Source organism: Bubalus bubalis, chromosome 8, assembly GCF_019923935.1.
Source record: "Bubalus bubalis isolate 160015118507 breed Murrah chromosome 8, NDDB_SH_1, whole genome shotgun sequence".
NCBI lineage: Eukaryota > Metazoa > Chordata > Mammalia > Artiodactyla > Bovidae > Bubalus > Bubalus bubalis.
Genome location: NC_059164.1, coordinates 27,556,477 through 27,577,462, shown reverse-complemented (window position 1 = coordinate 27,577,462; position 20,986 = coordinate 27,556,477). Strand labels below are relative to the sequence as shown.

General features: G+C 38.1%; 1 long non-coding RNA gene across 4 annotated transcripts in view; it reads right to left on the bottom strand.

Moving 5' to 3' along the window:
- The window catches only part of LOC123334672, a 568,274-nt gene that overhangs the window by 520,888 nt on the left and 26,400 nt on the right, over positions 1 to 20,986 (bottom strand). For all 4 annotated transcript variants that reach the window (XR_006641308.1, XR_006641306.1, XR_006641309.1 and 1 more), the window contains one exon: positions 13,820 to 13,967. This is a non-coding gene — a long non-coding RNA (uncharacterized LOC123334672). The remainder of the gene's footprint in view (positions 1 to 13,819; positions 13,968 to 20,986) is intronic.

Below are 20,986 nucleotides of genomic sequence, written 5' to 3'. Positions count from 1 at the left end.
AGGCAAGAATACTGGAGTGGGTTGCCATGATGAAGGTGAAAGAGAGAGTGAAAAAGTTGGCTTAAAACTCAACATTCAGAAAACTAAAATCATGGCATCAGGTCCCATCACTTCATGGCAAATAGATGGGGAAACAATGGAAACAGTGACAGACTATTTTCTTGGGCTCCAAAATCACTGCAGATGGTGACTGCAGCCATGAAATTAAAAGATGCTTGCTCCTTGGAAGAAAAGCTATGACCAACCTAGACAGCATATTAAAAAGCAGACACATTACTTTGCCGACAAAGGTCCATATAGTCAAAGCTACGGTTTTTCCAGTAGTCATGTATGGATGTGAGAGTTGGACCAGAAGGAAGGCTGAGTGCTGAACAATTGATATTTTTGAACTGTGGTGTTAGAGAAGACTCTTGAGAGTCCCTTGGACGGCAATGAGATCAAACCAGTCAGTTTCCTTTGATTTTCTTTTTCCTAAAGGAAACCAAACCTGAATATTCATTGTAAGGACTGATGCTATAGCTGAAACTCCAAGGCTTTGGCCACCTGATGCAAAGAGTCAAGTTTTTACAAAGATCCTGATGCTGGGAAATAATAAAAGCAGGAGGAGAAGGGAAAGACAGAAGACAAGATTATTGGATGGCATCACCGACTCAATGGACATGAGTTTGAGCAAGCTCTGGAAGATGGTGAAGGACAGGGATGCCTGGCGTGCTGCACTCCATGGGGCGGCAAAGAATCGGACACAACTGAGTGACTGAACAACAAAAACAAAATACAAAGTATTTTCTGAAAAATCTGGGCACACTAGTTCCTTAAAATTTTGTGCATTTTTAAGGAATCTTTATTAAAATCTGAACTAAATGTTGTGACTAAAGATTAATGCACAGAATTGAGGCCAGAAGTCTGCTAAAACGAGCAGACTGATTCCCAGAATGGGAAACCAGTCAGATGACAGCTGTTTAATGTTACTTTAATAATATTTATTCAGTGATTTCAAAAATATAAAACATTTTATATATCTACAAAAACATTGCAATAAAAAGAATGTAAATTTGATTTCTTGATCAATAGAATCATAATTGAATTACATTCAGTTAATCTGCTATGTTGATACTAGTTTGGGGGGCTTCCCTTTTGGTAAAATGGAGATTCTATTTCTTGGTCGTCCATGTAATTATGACATTAAGTTGCTCCTAGAGCCTGTGACTGCATTCAGAACCTGTGCCAAGCAGGCCTGATACAGTTCCCACTATAAAAGGGATAGATTACATTTTGCCAGGTATATCCTGCATCCTGGAATAAAGAACTATACCATTAGGTCTTGGAGGCAGCAAGGATCATACAAATATTTGAACAGTTCTGAGATCATCTAGGGACTGTGATCTTCTTAGAAAACACTTCAGTTGTTTTGACTCAATTAAGTCCAATCAAATTTATCTTTGGAATACTTGGAGTTAATGGCAGGATGAAGGAAGGCAGGCTCTGAAAACAACTCCTCCAATGGAATACCATGTACAGGACACAGAGAATTCTCCATTCCACCATCCAGTCCCCATCACAGGGTGTATTCACTGCAGCATTCAAATAGAATACTCTAAAGTGTGATGAAGCCTGGCGCTGGACAAAACCAGCTCTGTACACTCTGAAATATATGTCATGGTTCTGTTTGCTGTGCCTATGCTACATTGCTAGTTTTCCTTCAAGTTAGAAACTGAAGTAAAATTACAAACTATAGCTCATGCAAAGACATACTGTCACCATGTTCAACTGTGTTTTTCAAACCCTTCTGCGACAATTCTTTTCCTGCTACACTCTGCCTCTCTCCCAGACTTCTACTTCTCTGAACTAAAGAGTTGGAGAGCATGGATGAGGTGTGTGATGGCCCTCACACCTTTACACATCACTAGTGCAGGGACCTAGAAGTGCCAAAAGTGTCACTCAGATATCTGACGAGAAAAGCTGGAAAGTTATACAGGGACATAAGAAGCTGGAAGAAGAGATTATATAGATGTTGAACTCAGAGTTTTACTCTCAACTCCAAAAGACAGACTGATGGAAAAGGCAAGGAAGCACTGGCCTTAAGCCCAGAGCTGAGCTAAGTTAAAGGGTCCATCAGTGACCTTAAACACACATCTAAAATCATGCGGGCTTGGGAATGGGAAAACAGAAAAGCTCTTCACCAGGGCTTTATCTTTCCACAAACTGCTAGCAGCAGTTTCAGTTTCTCTTCCTGTCAGCTGCAAATTTCAGGTACATGTAATCGTTAGACAATTTCTTTCAAGGAGTCTATCAAAGAAATAACAAATTACTTTATATGTCACTTTTGGAAAGAGAATAAATGTATGCAATTACCCAACATCAGTTGTAAAAATTAAAAATAACCCAATAAGTTGGAAATGCTAGAAATAAAATTCTTCTATGAAGTTTTATGCCTGTCATGCTTAAAATTACACATTAATCCAATCTGCAGAGTTGGTACTCTGATAAAAATAAACAGAGCTCATATTTTGATAGGAACTAAATTCCCCCATCTGCCAGAAAGCAACTACCATTTAAGCTCCTCTTTCACTGAAATGTGTCTATTTCAGGTCTTGTAACTACGAATGTGCTTGAATCATAAAATAAAAAAGCTTAAAATTTCGTGCAAGAGGACCTTCCCTTAACATTAAAAATACTTCGCAATGTGATCCTCTCCTTAGTTGAAAATCAAACTTTGGTTTACATCAAATGTACTATGAATAATGACACCGCTGTACAGTAAGCTTGGAAATAGGTCAGAACAGAAGTGGGGGGAGTGGGTGGAAGGGTGCCCTAACTCCATCCCTTCAATTTTGTTTCCCAAGTCAAGCTTCGTTAGTCTCACAGTCCAGGCACCAAAACCACAGAAGGCATCCTTTCCTTCTCGACTCCTAATCTTTATTCTTTTTATTTTCATCCAGATGCAGTAAAAGTAACTAAAATTCATTTGGTGATTGTTTCATGCAAATCATTCATGTTAAATACCAATCATCTAATTTGATTCTCACAAGAACCCGATGAGGTAGGTGCAATATCTACACTTTAAAGATAAGCAAATTAATAGAGCCAGGTTTCTAGCAGCAGGATCCACAACAGCCAAAAGGTATAAACAACCAGAGGCCACTGGCAGATGAAACAGATAAACAAAATGTGGTAGACACATACAACAGAGTATTATTCAGCTTAAAAAGAAAGAAATTCTGACATGTTGTAAATGTGTATATTATGGGAAGTGAAGTAAGACACAAAAGGTAAATGCTGTACCATTCCACTTATATATGAAGTGCCTAGAAAAGTCAAGTTCAAATAGAAAGTGGAGGCAGAGTGGTTGTTTAAAGGGCACAAAGTTTTAGTTCTGGAGACTGGTTGCACTACAATATGAAGGTACTTAACATTACTAAACTATACACTTAAAATGGTTATGATAGTCAATTTCATGTGATGTTTATTTTACCACAAGTTTTAAAACATTTTAAAAAGATAAAACTGACACCCAGAGAGGTTAAATAACTGATCAGACTTTACTTAGAAGTGTTGTGTTTCTGCAAGTGCCATACTAAGATAATTTTAGTATTTTTAAAAATAAATTTTTAAGAAATATAAAGGAAATATGTTTGAACAAAGAACTATTCCTGTAGGATATGCCTTACCATTAACATACCAAAGCCATAATCTGGGCATTTATCCTAATGTCAGACATTATCTTTCTCCTTGTCCAAAATCCAGTCAGTTACTAATTCTTACTGACTCAGCCAATAAAATATCCCTTATTTCTAGCTCTTCCTTCCTTATAATGATGGCCACTGCTTTACTCAAGGCGACCATCACAGGGACTCTGCAATCACTCCCTGCCTTACCTCCTTGTATCCAAAAAGTCCATTCATTCTGGACTGATCATCAGTCCCTTGGCTGACATTCTTCAAAACCAAAGCCTTCAAATAAAGCATAAAGTTCTTCATATGACATACAACGTCCTGCCCAGCATTGCTTTCTTCTCCTCTCCGATTTCACACTATTTCTGCTCCATAAGCTCCAGACATAACCAACACTTTGAAGTCCCTACCATGCCAGGTCACTAAAATGCTGCTAGAAATGATGTCCCCTTCCCCTGTAATTCCTTCCTTCCCTTCTCACTGAAAAACATTCCCACTCATCCATGAAGAATTCTTTCACAAATATCTAGCCTGGGAAGCCATTCTTGATACCTAGGGCTGCAAAGGACTTCATCAACATGACTTATTAGTATTTAAAGTGGTCAAAATTTCTTTAACAATTGCCATCTTCCGGCACTGTGACTGCGTTATAGAAATATTCAATCAACGTCTGATTGTATGAATGAATAAATGATTAATGAATCAGTAAATTAGAACTTGTTAAGCGTGAGTCCCAGCAAACAGCAGACAAGAGAATCATATCTTACTACGTGAAGATGGGACCCTAATCATGTAGGCTGGTCTGCACTGCAGTGGAAAGTGGATGAGTTTGAAAACTGCGTCTATGCATCCATCCCATTAAGGAGACTGGAGACTTGCTAGACAGCACTGAAGAATTATTTAGACAAAAACGTTAAAGAAACAGATTCTAAGAGATACTTAATTCAGTCAGTCTCAAGCATTAGTCATAGAGAAAGCAATAGCTTAACACAGACCAGGAAAAGACAAACACTTCTATACTATACTGTTGCAGCCGCTCTACATATTTGAGACTCTTTACACAGAGGCTACACTTAGATTCTTTCTAACAGGATGAACTGGCACTCCATTTTTCAAGAAATAATTAAAAAATGCTGAGTCCTTGAAAATTCTGAGAACCATTATCAGTCTCAAAAAGATGCACAGCTTCCTGCTGAAAAACACAAGGTCAGGGTAATGAAGAACCGTGGTGGCTAAACAGATGTTTCTAGACCATGTACATGAGATGTGAATAAAAGTCAATCTTTGGTTAATGAAGTCCACCAACTACTACCAATTGCTGCTGATGCCTAACATCGGAGGATTTAGCACAAAAGAAATGGGAGATGCACTTCTAATGACTTTGATGTCCTTGTTGAAAAAAACCCAAGCACTTGAGGGCATAAGTGGCATCTTCTTATCTTCCAGCTGAAGATCATGAATTTAGATAGAAAATAATAATGAGGTTAAGAAGTGGGCTGGCGTCAGATCATAGAGCAAAGAATTCTGACAGATTTGGAATTTACCCAATAAGCAATTAGGAACCACTGAAGTTCTTTGCAGAGGGAAGTAAGTTTGCATTCTAACTCATAAGTTAGATTCATGTAAATTGAATTTATGGAATCAATTAAGTGTGACATAAATGCCTCTAGAATCTACTAAAACTATAACACTTTATAAGACTTGAAGACAGAGTACTAAATCTTAAGTGGCAATAACCCTACTAAGCTTTATTGGGCCTTGGAATCATGGCTAAATATTCTTCAGTCTCCTATACATAACCTCTTTATTTTTTAATCTGAAATCCTAAGGGTGCTTTTGAACAGTGTACATCAAATTAATAGTCTTGCATGAGTGTGAGAATGGTGCCCACCCCGCCATCTATAGAGCTACATATAAACCTCCAATACAATGGTCCTACTAATAAAGGATTTAAAAAAAAAAAAAGCAGCGATAATAATAGTGTAATGACACATATACACACATGTCTATCTTTCCTGAATTATACTAAAAAAAGGATATAGTTTCTCAGATTTGGAGAGTATATTCTGTGTAATGTCAAATAAAGGTTTATACCTATATAATAAATGTACTTAAAGACACATTTGTACCTTAGGAGGTCCTCAGAGAGGTACCAAGTTATAACAAAAGATATTCCTGTGTCTGCCAACTGGAAAGGACATACAGTATTTTTAAAGACACTCTGGACATAAATATGAGTTTATATTTAAAACTGAAAGTCTCAACAGTAACCATTCTTAATTATAAGTGTGATATTTAATCAAACTCCTTTTTTGAAGTTCTACATAATCTGCTCCAACACTGTGAGAGCAGGATTATTTTTAACACTGTTCTGTGATTCTCCAAAGCAACACCAGTGAGATTAAAATGTATTCACACACTGTTTTCAAAAGGGATGCTCATTATGGGAGCCCTAGATTCTTCTATGATTCAGACCATTGCCCATTGAAGCCAAAGAAACAGAAGACCCAGACTGTGATATTAAATGAACTGTTTGACAGAAGACGTATTACTGGCCCAACTCTTATCATAATACCTCCTCAAACACATATAGCACTTGCTATAGCCCAGATACTATTATCGTGTGTGTGTGTGTGTGTAGAGAGACATAGACAGACATAAATTCATTTCATCTCCACTTACAGGAAACATTCCTTATAACATCCTGTAAAATAGGTACTCATTACTCACGTTTTACAGAAAAGGAAACAGAGACACAGAGACATTAGATAACAGAGCCAACACTGCACAAGGAGGAAATGGCAAGATTGATATTTAATTGTGCGAAGGCTAGCTCCAGAGCCCATTCTCAATCACCAAGCTTCCAGACTATTTCTGTAAAGTTTAGATTTCAATTTAACCCTCTTCTGTGCTTGTGTAGCACCTTATACATGCCTCTGTCTTGGTGCTTCTCAAATTATGCTAAAATAATATTTTATTATATAGTACTTATTGCTGTATAATATTTTATTTAGAGATAAATATTTTATTTATAGATTAACATACATAGTAATATGTTATTATTAATATGTATGAATATATACTATCATTATTATTAAGAGATATTTTATTTATAGATTAACATACATGGTAATATGTTATTATTAATACATATGAATATATTATATTATATTATTACATTCTTTATGGGACCCTACCTTGGGCAGGAAGGAAAATTATTCTGTATCTCTGTGATCCATGTTCCTAACACAGTGAATCAATACATGGTAAACACAGTACACATGTGCTGATGAAAACCTACCAAGCACCAGGGCTGCTCACCATTCTTGCCTAAGCCTGTCTGCTCAAATGGCATTTTTACTGTCTTTTTGATAACTGACTTTCACCTTCAACTTCTGAACCTTGATCCCCACCCCAAACTCTTCAGATCACTACCCTTGGAACAAAGGTAGTAAAATATAAAATCTTCCCACTCCAAAAACAATGATAATAATAGCCACAATAAAGACAGGAGTTAGTACTTACTGAGCATCAGCTAAGATTGCAGGCTTTGTTACCCTGGCTATCATAGCGGCTGGGCTCTATGCAAGATAGGAAGAATTTTGCACCAAGATTGCTCTGCACAAACCATGCAACTGTTCAAAGAACACTTTAAAACTGAATACTCATTCAGAAAAAAAAAAAAAGAAATCAAGAAACATCTGAGGAAAACTGTGTTATTTGCTCTGTGAAGAAATTTACAACTTTTTTTTTGTTTTAATCAAGCCACAAGTTTTTCTTCTGCATCATAGAATTCCAGCTATAGCCACAGAATTCATTAAATCACATGCAAAAGTCTACTGCTTTGAATTTTAGCTAACATTTCAACCTGCCTTAAGAATTCAATTAGAGACTCTAACAATGAGTCACAATTTATCTCAGTATAATGACTTCTGGCTCTTATATAAAAAATTTAAAACTATCAAAGAATGAGAGCAAGAGCTTTCTTCTTCACAATTAATATTTACTAAGTCTCCAGGGCTGAAATTACCTCAGCCTTTTTCTTCAAGTCTACAATCACAGCTGCAGTTTTTTTCCATTACTATAGCAACCACAGGAATGCAGGCATTGTGTTTCCTTCTCTGTCCCAAACATATAAAAGGGGCCAAAGTAGCAACAACCACCAGGAGACAGCTAAATACCCTCAAAATGGTCATAATTAAGAATTTACATTTATGGGAATATTTTGAAAGCACATCTGACTTCAGAGTGCTTAGATCATTCAACTATGACAAAATACATATTCATTCAAGTTTATTGAATCAGGATTCATTAGTTTCATTTACAGAGACTCTCCACAAAGAAATCCTAAATTTACCAGTTTCGTCTTTTTGTCTAAACAAATGACAGAAAAAAGAATCTCCCCCAATAAGGTTATAGAGAACTTTGCAAATTACATAAAAAGTGTCTTATTTATACACAAAAGGGAGCTAGAAACGGACCAAAATGTAACAAGTTTATGGTTTGATCCCCAATTATGTTGTTTATACTTCAAAATCATAGTAACAGTAAGGACATTCCTTCATGCCTACAGTTGTATCTTTAATCTAAGTTCATTATAAAGTAACACAAGCACAGTATTTAAAAAAAGAACTCAGTGGAACTTTCAAACATCTGACTCCTATTCTGTATATCTATGGTTAGGTGGGGGCTTCCCACCTAACCATTGCGCTAGTGGTAAAAAACATGCTGCCAATGCAGGAGATACAAGAGATGTGGGTTCAAGCCCTGGGTGGACAAGATCCCTAGAGGAGAGCATGGCAACCTACTCCCGTATTCTTGCCTGGAGAATCCCATGGACAGAGAAGCCTGGCTACAGTCCATAGGGTCACAGACAGTAGGATACAACTGAAGCGACTTAGCATAGCACAGCACATTGTTATGTAACTTTAGAAGTCCTCAACCCAATTTTGCTGTAATACAATAAATTTTAAGGGTAAAGATTTGTGGCATAAATAACAGCATTCTTCATTGTAAATACAGTGACTGAGGCTTTAGACTATATTTAAATCACTTAGGCTTTAGACTGGGCTTCCCTGGTGGCTCAGATGGTAAAGAATCTGCCTGCAAAACCTGGGTTTCATCCCTGAGTAAGGAAGATCCCCTGGAGAAGGGAATGGCTACCCACTCAAGTATTCTTGCCTGGAAATTTCCATGAAACAGAGGAGCCTGGAGGGCTACAATTCATGGAGTTGCAGAGTTGGACACATCTGAGCAACTAACACTTTCACTTTAGGCTTTAGACATAGACCCTCTACAGGGTTTATTGCTATGTATATATATTTGGGGAAAGGTAGCAGGAAAAAAGATTTGAAATATCTTCCTCCATCATCTATTCCGACTTCTTTTTTCAGAATAAAGAACTGACATAAAGATAAAATGATGACAGACAGAGAGATACCCCTCCAAGTTCTCACAAAGAAACGGTTTCTATCATTCAGTATTTTTTCTTTTATTTTACAAGGAAGATATCTATCTTAATAATTTTCTGAAGAAACACATATTAAGCACTTGAACTAGACCTGCCAGATTATGTAGAGCTCTTTATGGGAGGGGGGTGGACTCCTACACCATCATGTATAATCTACTGAGATAAGTGCTATATAGATGCATTTACAAAGCATAAAAGAAATACACAGGATGGGCCCTACTTTTCCTGGAGCAGCTTCACAGAGGTAGAATCATTTTCTGTTGAGTGCTGAACACATTGTGTTCATGAGATGAAGGCACAATTTTAGGCACAGGGAACCATGTGCTGGAAGATGAAAGCAGAAAGTGGGCATGAGACCACTTTGCAAACAGCTTTGGATGATATCCCTGAGTCTAGACTTTCTCTGTGGGCAACAGGAGAATTAGCTCTAAGAAAGTCAATGGCAATGGAAGAAGAATAACTTGGAAGAGAGATTGCAGTGAGGAGAGACTGTAAAACAAGAAAAATGTTCCAGAGAACTAAAGAAGAAGTTAAACAGAGACATTATAGTGAAATAGGGACTGATTAGAAAGAGATTTAGAAGGGAGACTCCACATAACTTAACAACCTTGCATACATCTGCTTCTAAGTCGCTTCAGTCATGTCCGACTCTGTGTGACCTCATAGACGGCAGCCCACCAGGCTCCCCCGTCCCTGGGATTCTCCAGGCAAGAACACTGGAGTGGGTTGCCATTTCCTTCTCCAACGCATGAAAGTGAAAGTGAAAGTGAAGTCGCTCAGTCGTGTCTGACTCTTAGCGACCCCATGGACTGCAGCCTCCCAGGCTCCTCCGTCCATGGGATTTTCCAGGCAAGAGTACTGGAGTGGGGTGCCATTGCCTTCTCCTGCATACATCTAGAAGTCAGTAAAACAGACTAGCTGAAGATACTATGATAATTTCTTCTTTATTGAAAAATAACTGATGTATAACATTTTATTAGATTCAAGTTTACAACATAATTATTAGGTATTTTTTATATAAAGGCATATCTCAGAGACACTGAAGGTTCGATTCCCTACCACTACACTAAGGCAAAAGTGTGAAAGTGTTAGTTTCTTAGTCATGTCCCACTCTCTGAGACCCTATGGATGGTAGCCTGCCAGGTTCCTCTGCCTATGGAATTCTCCAGGCAAGAATACTGGAGTAGGTAGAGATTCCCTTCTCCAGATCTTCCCCCACCCAGGGATTGAACTCGGGTCTCCTACATTGCAGGCAGATTCTTTACAGCCTGAGCTATACTAAAGCAAAAATCACAGTAAAGTGAATCACAAGAATTTTTTTGTTTCCCAGTGCATATAAAAGTTATGTTTGTAGCCTGTTACATGTGTAGTAGCATTGTATCCCCACAAATAGTTTAATTAAAAATACTTCATTGGTTAAAAAAAAAAAATGCTAACCATCATCTGAGCCTTCAGAGTGTCACACACTTTTTTGCTGGTGGAGGGTCTTATTGATGGTATCTGACTCATCAGAATGGCGGCTGCTGAAGACCAGGGTGGCTGTGGTTATTTTTTAAAACAATGAAATTTGCCACACTGAGAGACTCTTTCTTCACGAATGATTTCTCTGTAGCACGCAACTCTGTTTGATAGCATTTTACCCACAGAACTTCCTTCAAAAGTGGAGTTAATCTTCTCAAACCCTGCCACTGCTTTATCAACTAAGTTTAAGCAATATTCTAAGTCCTTTGCTGTCATTTCAAAACTTTTCATAACAACTTCATCAGGAGTAGATTCCATCTCAAGAAATCATAGTCTTTGCTCAGCCACAAGAAGCAGCTCATCTGTTAAAGTTCTGAATCATGAGACTGCAACAATTCAGTCACATCTTCAGGCTCCATTTCTAATTCCAGTGCTTAGGCTATTTCCACTACATCTACAGTTACTTTTTCCACTGAAGTCTTAAACCTCTTAAAGTCATCCATGAGGGTTAGAATGAACTTCCTCCAAATTCCTATTAATGTTTATATTCAACTCTTTCCATGAATCATGAATATCCTCAATGGCATCTAGAATGCAAATCCTTTCCAGGATTTACTTGCAATTCATTTGTTCACTATGGCAACAATAGTCTTACAAAATGTGTTTCTTAAATATTAAGACTTGAGAGCCAAAACGTACTCCTTGACCCATGGGCTGCAGGATGGATACTGTGGTGGGAGACATGAAAACAACATTAATCTATTGTACAACTTTGTCAGAACTCTTGGACAACCAGGAACATTGTCAGTGAATAGTAATATTTTGAAAGGATTTTTTTCTGTAAGCTGTAGGCGGGCTTAACATATTTAGTAAGCCATTTTGTAAACAGATGTACTAAAGTCCAAGTTTTAGCTTTCCTTTTATAGAACACAGACAGAGTAGATTTAGCATGATTCTTATGGGCCCTGGGATTTTCAGAATGGTAAATGAGCACTGGCTTCAACTTAAAGTCACCAGCTGCAGTAACATCTAACAGGAGAGTCAGACTGTCCTTTGAAGCCTTGAAGCCAGGCACTGACCTCTCTCTAGCCATGCAAGCCACAGCATTTTGTTCCCATGCAAGGCTGTTTCATCTCCATTGAAATTCTTTTGTTTAGTGCAGCCACCTTTACCAGTTATTTGAGCGAGATCTTCTAGATAACTTGCTGCAGCTTCTACATTTGCACTTGCTAATTCCCTTGAAATTTTTATGTTATAAAGATGGCTTCTTTCCTTAAATCTCAAGAACCAAACTTTTCTTCTGCAGCTTCCAACTTTTCTTCTGCAGCTTCCTTAGCCTTAATATAGTTGAAAAGCATTAGGGCCTTGCTCTGGATTAGGCTTTGGCTTAAGGGAATGTCGTGGCTGGTTTCATTTTCTATCCAGAGCACTAAAACTTTCTCTATATCAGCAATAAGGCTGTTTCACTTTCTTAACATTTGTGTGTTCACTGGAGTAGCGCTTCTAGTTTCCTCCAAGAACTTTCCCATTGCATTCATAACCTAGCTAATAGGTGCAAGAGGCCTAACTTTCAGCTTGTCTTGGCTTTTGATAGGCCTTTGTCACTAAGCTTAATCATTCCTAGCTTCTGATTTTAAAGCAAGACACATGCTGCTCTTCCCTCCACGTGAATGTTTAAAGGCCACTGTAGGTCTATTAACTGGTGTAATTTCAATACTGATGCTTCTGAGGCAGTAGAAAGGCCCAAGGCAGGCAAAGAGATGGGGGAAGAGCTGGCTGGTGAAGCAGATAGGACACACTCAGCATCCGTTGATTAAATCTTACATGGGTATGGTTCATAGTGCCCCAAAACAATTCTCAACACAACAGTGACATCACAGATCACCATAGCAAATATGATACTAATGAAAAAATTTGAAATATGGTGATAATTTCTAATATGTAACACAAAGACTCAACACAAATGTTGCTGGAAAATGATGCCAACAGACATGTTTGACACAGGGCACCACAACTTTCAATATACAAAATATATATAGTATCTGTCGAGTGCAGTAAGGTGAAGTACATAGAACAACGTTTGTTTATGTTGCAAAATCAATGCCACAGTAGGTCTCCACACATAACTGCATTCATTTCTGGTGAGGGAACTTTTAAGATATACTCTCTTAGCAACTCTCAAGTACACAATACAGTATTTTAGTAACTATAGTCGCCAGGCTGTACAGCACATCCCCAGGGCTTATTTATTTATAACTAGACATTTGTACCCTTGGCCATCTTCACCAATAACTTCCAACTGGAGAAACATAAAGGGCAAAAACAGTGAATATTATATAAACTTCTAGCTTTGTCCACAAAATTAAATGTCAGCTTCTCTTCTTTGAAATTGCCCCTCTCTATACTCTAATTTTGTCACCCAGCTTACCATAATTATAATTATAAAGTAAGTTTAATAACCTTCTCTAAATGATATTTAATGAAAATGGTATCAAAATAGTCCATGTAAAAATACCATGAAAAATAAGATAATTGGTCTTCTGGTTTCTTAAATAAATCAAGAATTTAAAATGTAACTATTTTTCCTTACCTTTGACCTCCATATCTTCTCAGAGAGAAAATAATACTTTTCTTTAAAAAGAAAGTCATATTTGTTGGATTGCTATAACTATTAAGAGTAGCTTTTTCACACTGATATATGTAAGGGGGGTCTATCTTATTTCTTTTAAAAAATTTACTTTAATACGTCAATATTTAAGAAATGATTATAGCTTTAGAACATGTTACATAATTATGTAGCTACTAGAGAAGCTTCCACTTTGCTAGCAGAATGCTGCTGCTGCTGCTAAGTCGCTTCAGCAGTATCCGACTCTGTGCGACCCCAGAGAATGCAGCCCACCAGGCTCCCCCGTCCCTGGGATTCTCCAGGCAAGAACACTGGAGTGGGTTGCCATTTCCTTCTCCAATGCATGAAAGTGAAAAGTGAAAGTGAAGTCTCTCAGTCATGTCCGACTCGTAGTGACCCCATGGACTGCAGCCTACCAGGCCCCTCCGTCCATGGGATTTTCCAGGCAAGAGTACTGGAGTGGGGTGCCATTGCCTTCTCCGTGCTAGCAGAATAAGACAAGACAACACTGTAACCATATTACCTCAGTGCCATTACACATGAGAAAGAAAAGGGCATATTAGAAAGTGTATGTTACATTCTATTTCTTACCTTTTTTCACTCAGTATGCGTTTTTATGATTTATGTTGCTGTATGTCATTAAATCCCCTTGCTTCTATTGCTGGAATGTAATAGGTTGCATCACTCACATTTCTTACATAGCTTGCTTGTATTAGACATCTAGGCTTCCTTCATCTCCCTGGAACCACAAATAATACTGTAAGAAATATAATAGATTTAATATTTCTAAGTGCTGTGAGACTTCTTTCTGGAATGTCTGTTTGGGTCTACACTTAGACTAGCAATGCACAAAAAATTATGTGCTCCCACACTTTTGCAATACTTGGTAGTAATCTTTTGCTTAATCTTTGCCATTCTGATTGGAGTAAAGTGAATGATGATATTGATGCAATAATTAGCATCTCTTGCATTACCAGTAAGTTGGAGCATTTCTTCACACACTTGAAAGACATTCATAGTTTCCCTTATGTGAATTGCTCAGTCATACTACTCATTTTGCTATTTTGCTTTACATACTCATTATATAAAGTTACAAATGCACATAAATTTTACATGGATACCTAAGAATTTTAAGTATTTGACTATGTATGTATGTACATACCACAACACAAGAAATGACTGTAAACATGGACATCACCAGATAGTCAATACTGAAATCAGATTGATTATATTCTTTGCAGCCAAAGATGGAGATGCTACATACAGTCAGTAAAAAACAAGACTGGGAGATGACTGTGGCTCAGATCATGAACTTCTTATTGCAAAATTCAGATTTAAATTGAAGAAAGTAGGGAAAAAAACCACTAGGCCATTGAGGTATGACCTAAATCAAATCCCTTATGACTATACACTGGAAGTGACAGATTCAAGGGATTAGATCTGATAGAGTGCCTGAAGAACTATGAACAAAGGATTGTAATATTGTACAGGAGGCAGTGATCAAAATCATCCCCAAGAAAAAGAAATGCAAAAAGACAAAATGGTTGTCTGAGAAGGCCTTACAAATAGCTGAGAAGAGAAGAGACGTGAAAGGCAAGAGAGAAAAGGAAAGATATACCCATCTGAACGCAGGGTTCCAGAGAATAGCAAGGAGAGATAAGAAAGTCTTCCTAAGTGATCAATGCAAAGAAAGAGAGAAAAACAATAGAATGGAAAAGACTATAGATACCAAGGGAACGTTTGATGCAAAAAGAAAGTGGAGTCGCTCAGTCGTGTCCAACTCTTTGCGACCCCATGGACTGCAGCCTACCAGGCTCCTCTGTCCATGGGATTTTCCAGGCACTAGTACTGGAGTGGGTTGCCATTTCCTTCTCCAGGGGATCTTTCTGACCCAGGAATCGAACCCGGGTCTCCCACATTGTAGACAGACACTTTACCATCTGAGCCACCAGGGAATGTATGCAAAAATGGGCACAATAAAGGAGAGAAACAGCATGGGCCTAACAAAAGAGGAAGATATTCAGAAGAGGTGGCAAGAATACATGAAGAGCTATACAAAAAAGATCTTAATGTCCCAGATAACCATGATGGTATGATCACTCACCTAGAGCCAGACATCCTGGAGTGTGAAGTGAAGTGGGCCTTAGGAAGTATCACTATGAAAAAAGCTAGTGGAGATGATGGAATTCCAGCTGAGCTATTTCAAATTCTAAAAGATGCTGCTGCTAAAGTGCTGCACTCAATATGCCAGCAAATGTGGAAAACTCAGCAGTGGCCACAGGCCTGGAAAAGGTCAGTTTTCATTCCAATCCCAAAGAAGGGCAATGCCAAAGAATGTCCAAACTACCACACCATTGCATTCATTTCACATGCTACCAAGGTGACACTCAAAAGCCTCCAAGCTAGGCTTCAGCAGTACATGAACCAAGAACTTCCAAATGTACAAGCTGGATTTAGAAAAGGCAGAGGAACTAGAGATTAAATTGCCAACATCTGTTGGAGCATAGAGAAAGCAAGGGAATTCCAGAAAAGCATCTACTTCTGCTTCATTGACTACGCTAAAGCCTTTGCGTGGATCACAACAAGCTAGAAAATTCTTCAAGAGGTGATGGGGATACCAGACCACCTGACCTGCCTCCTGAAAAATTTGTACACAGGGCAAGAAGCAACAAGTTAGAATTGGACGTGGAACAATGGACTGGTTCAAAATTGGGAAAGGAGAATGTCAAGGCTGTATATTGTCACCGTGCTTATTTAAATATATGCAGAGTACATCATGTGAAATGCTGGGCTGGACGAAGCACAGCTGGAATCAAGATTGCTGGGAGAAATATCAGTAACCACAGATATGCAGTAGAAACCACCCTTACAGCAGAAAGTGAAGAGGAACTAGAGTCTCTTGATGAAGTTGAAAGAAGAGAGTAAAAAAGCTGGCTTAACACTCAGTATTCAAAAACAAAGATCATGGCATCAGGTCCCATCACGTCATGGCAAATAGATGGGGAAACAATGGAAACAGTGACAGACTTTATTTTCTTGGGCTCCAAAATCACTGCAGATAGTGACTGCAGCCATGAAATTAAAAGATGCTTGCTCCTTGGAAGAAAAGCTGTGACAAACCCAGACAGTGTATTAAAAAGCAGAGACATCACTTTGTCAACAAAATTCCATATAGTCAAAGCTATGGTTTTTCCAGTAGTCATGTATGGATGTGAGAGTTGGACCAGAAGGAAGGCTGAGTACCAAAGATCGATGTTTTGAAACTGTGTTGTTGGAGAAGACTCTTGAGAGTCCCTTGGACTGCAAGGAGATCAAACCAGTCAGTTTCCTTCGATTTTCTTTTTCCTAAAGGAAATCAACCCTGAATACTCATTGGAAGGACTGATGCTGTAGCTGAAGCTCCAATACTTTGGCCACCTGATGCAAAGAGCCAACTCTTGGGAAAAGACCCCGATGCTAGGAAATATTGAAGGCAGAAGGAGAAGGGGATGACAGAGGATGAGATGGTTGGATGGCATCACTGACTCAATGGACATAAGTTTGAGCATTCTTAGGAGATGGTGAAGGACAGAGAAGCCTTCACCAGGGCTTCACCAGCACACCACCAGGTGTGCTGTGGTCCCTAGGGTCACAAAGAGTCGGACATGACTGACTGACTGACTGAACAACATCAACAACAATGTATGTATGTATACAAAGTACCTGCCTGCAAATAGGTTTATAAAAGTATTTTTTCTTTCTGATTTAACCTAACAATTGTGAAACATTATGTACGGGAAACTATTTTTAAATATTCATAACGCCTGGGAATTGACCAGAAGTGAAAAATTCAATTGAAAGAAGAGTCCACATGAATAATGATCAGTAATCTCCAAAATTTCCACAATAAGAGAATAGTAAAGCAATTTCAAGTAGAGGAATATGGTGGAAAATACTGTTGTCGATGAAATTATAGCTACAAAGGTTGTAGAATAATTCATTCCAGAAACATTTATTGAGTGCTTACAGAGTACCAAGGACCCCATTAGGTGCAAGAAACGTAGACATTACATTCCAGGCTCCACACAAAGAGCCGATCATCTAGTTTGGAAAAAACATATGCAAACAATTATAACAGATTACCTACATAGTGTATAGATATGCTTACAAGCAATGTGTTGTGAGAGCTCAAATAACAGGAAAGCTCTGCCAGGTGAAAGGGAAATGCTTTGAAGAGGAGTCTAATGTTAAGCTGTGTTGTACGGGATAAGCATTTGCCAAATACCCTAGTGGGGGAGGGAAACTGCCTTTTAGGAAGACAAGGAAAGCATACGCAAAGGTACTGAGGTGTGAAAAGGCTCTGGCCATTTGGGAAATTCCTCATTGTTCTTTATTACTGTACTCCTGGATATGTGTCCAAGTCTTGCTAGAGTGAGTTTGGAGACATACACAAGAAGCATGTGATGAAAGTTTTTTATGCCCTTCTTTGGAGGTCTCCAGATTCTGGATAAACAACTACCAAAGACTTATAAGCACACTTACTAATATCAGGCATCTGCCTGGGAGGGTGGGGATATGGGCAAGATAGACAAGCCTCAATTGACGGGTGTGAAGTGAAGAACTGACAATCCTGCCTGAGGTCTTCAATGGGTTAGGCTAGATGCAGTGTGGGATAAAGAGCAGGAATTGAGGTGCATAGAGGCTTGTTATGCTGCTATTGCAATAACACAGACCTGAACTAAAGCAGAAAGTATTTATGGTATCCTCATGAGAAGTAAAACACAGATACAAAGTTATAATAACAAACAATCATCTTTTGAAGAGTACTTTGCAATACAAAACTTTCAACAGCTGGTCTAATGAACTCTTGGTAGTCTTTGAAAATAATATCATTGCTTCAGTTTTGTAGATGGATACAGACTATCATGCCAAAGGATAACAGCCAGGGAATGGAAGAATACTATCACCATTCACTTGATCTGACAGTCATTCATTTATTCACATTTAATAATTAATTTAAATGACATCATTCTATGAGCTAGGGGTAAAAATCCAACAAAATAAAGCCTTCTTCCTGCAAGAGCTTGCAATCTAGAAGGAGAGACTAATAAGCAAATAACCAATTATGATGCAGTGTAACTGGTATTCTAATAAAGGCCAAGCCAGACCTCTCTGTCCACTCATAAGTGTACGAAGACAAAGTCAAACTAGAAAAGAAAACCCATGGAATGAAGGGTGGCAGGACTGAAATTTATGTGTTTTCTTAAAAGTCAGTTAATGTTATCATGGCACTTTTATAATTTAAAAGACTAAAGACAGATAAAGAAAATAGAATAAGGGTCAAACACAGAGCAAACATGACTTCATGGCAGCCATTTCCATTATTTCTCTTAGCAGAATGATTAGAAACAACATATGTGTTAATTTATAGGCAAATGTTTGAAAGTAGTGAGATAGCTAAATAGAATTTCCCCCAATTTAAAGAGCTAAGAGTTTAATAATCAATACCAACAAACAGAATGAAGAGGTGAAGCACAGAAAAACATTAAGAGCTAAGGGAACTGGATCCCATAGCACTGCTTGCCTGAAATGATAAACATGTCAAATTAGACTTAATTACCAATGATGCTTTCAGTTTTGCCAGCTGCATTATAATTCAAATCACTCCTCCACTCCTTTGCCAAAACGTGTTTGAGAATTTGTAGTTATATATGAGAACGCCATGTAAAAAAGTATCAATTCGAGATGGAGTTAAAAATAAAATCCACAAATTCAATTGCATGAGCAAAAAAATGTTCAAGTAAATTAAGAAGGGTGTTTGCCTACTAAAGATAAAAAGAAAGTTTAGGGAACTGGAGGTAGAGGTGGTTTGGGAAGATTGTTTGGAAATCAAACCATGATTTTACTATTCATCTAACTATGTAGCTTTTGTCTTAGTATAATATATGTTGATTACAAGGCTCATCAGACGGAAATTTCAGGGATCTTGTCTTTTGATGAAGTTTTGATGGATTTTAGAAAGGGCACTAGATTGGGAACTGGACTATTCTGATCTACCTCTTGACAGCTTTGTAACCTTCAGCGAGACACTTAATCATACAACTTCAAATTCCTCAAGAAATTTCACATGAAGTTTTTGTGATGTTTAAGTGAGATAGCATGTACCAGAATTTGCAAAATAATAAAATGACACATAAATATCAGTTATTTATGACTCTATGTATAACCTTAATGGGCATGATAAACTCTAACCAAAAGCAAAATGAAGTTTTTTTAAAAAAATTCTTAACTATAAGTCTTTACCTGCTTTTATTACCTTGTCACCTCATAATATTCATTTTGACTTTTTTTTAAGGGCATGATAATTGATGGGGTCCACTAGAACACAATCCAGAACTTTGTAAAACAAGGGGAAAAATAACATTCTTTCAAATACTATGGAGGGTGGGGTCAGGAATAAAGAAAACATTTTCCGAGTATCCTGACACTCAAAATCCTTATCTATCAACTTTCCTCTGTCCCTTCTTGGTGTAGCTTAGTAATATTCTTCTTTAGGGAGAAGGAATAAAGGTTAAGTGCCTGGCACAAAGCTCAGGTTTAGTAGCAGATCTAGCTACTAGTTTAGATCTTAGATTGTCAGATTCTGAATTCGGACCTGTATTAGCTCTGTCGCTAACAAACCCTTTAGGCTGCCAACTGACTCAAATAAAACCTTCGTATCAGCCTGTCTGTGCCATTGTTCCTTTATCTGCTGTACCTACTTGAAATATGACCTTCTTTTATAATGAATAAAGCAGACACAGATTCTTTCCACTACCATTTTGTTACTTTGAGAGATACTTTCCACACCTAAAAAGCCTCAAAGAGAAAACATTCTCCAAAGAAAAATGACTAATAACTTCTAATCATTACACAAAAGAAAAAAAAATAGGTAGAAAATTTTTATCATTATGTAGTACAACTGGCAAGTTGAAGTTTTGGCAAAGGAAACACTAATTGCTTCCTGAGGTCTTGTAGGACAAACTTATTGTAGGGTAAAATAAGTTTTTTTCTGGCTACTACCCCAGGAGTTACATTGTAGCCTGGAACAGAGTAAAAAGACCAATAACAGTGATAACACCTGATAATCACAAGGCACTTCCTGGGTATCATACACTGTTTTACGCATTGGGTTGGCCATAAAGTTCATTAGGGTTTTCATAACAACTTATAGAAAAACCTGAATGAACTTTTTGGCCAACCCAAATACTTTATATATTAACTTACTGTCCCCATATATTCCCAAAACTATCTCCAGGGTACAAAAACGTAACCAATACTTATACCACTGTTACCCTTTGCTGCTGTTGCTGCTGCTAAGAAGCTTCAGTTGTGTCCGACTCTGTGCGACCCCATAGACAGCAGCCCACCAGGCTCCCCCAAACTGGAGTGGGTTGCCAGTTCCTTCTCCAATACATGAAAGTGATGGGTGAAAGTGAAGTCGCTCAGTCAGGCCCAAATGTTAGTGATCCCATGGACTGCAGCCCACCAGGCTCCTCCATCCATGGGATTTTCCAGGCATGAGTACTGGAGTGGGGTGCCATCACCTTCTCCTGTTACCCTTTCAGTTCAGTTCAGTTCAGTTCAGTCACTCAGTTGTGTCAAACTCTTTGTGACCTCATGAATCGCAGCACGCCAGGCCTCCCTGTCCATCACCAACTCCCAGAGTTCACTCAGACTCACGTCCATCGAGGCAGTGATGCCATCCAGCCATCTCATCCTCTGTTATCCACTTCTCCT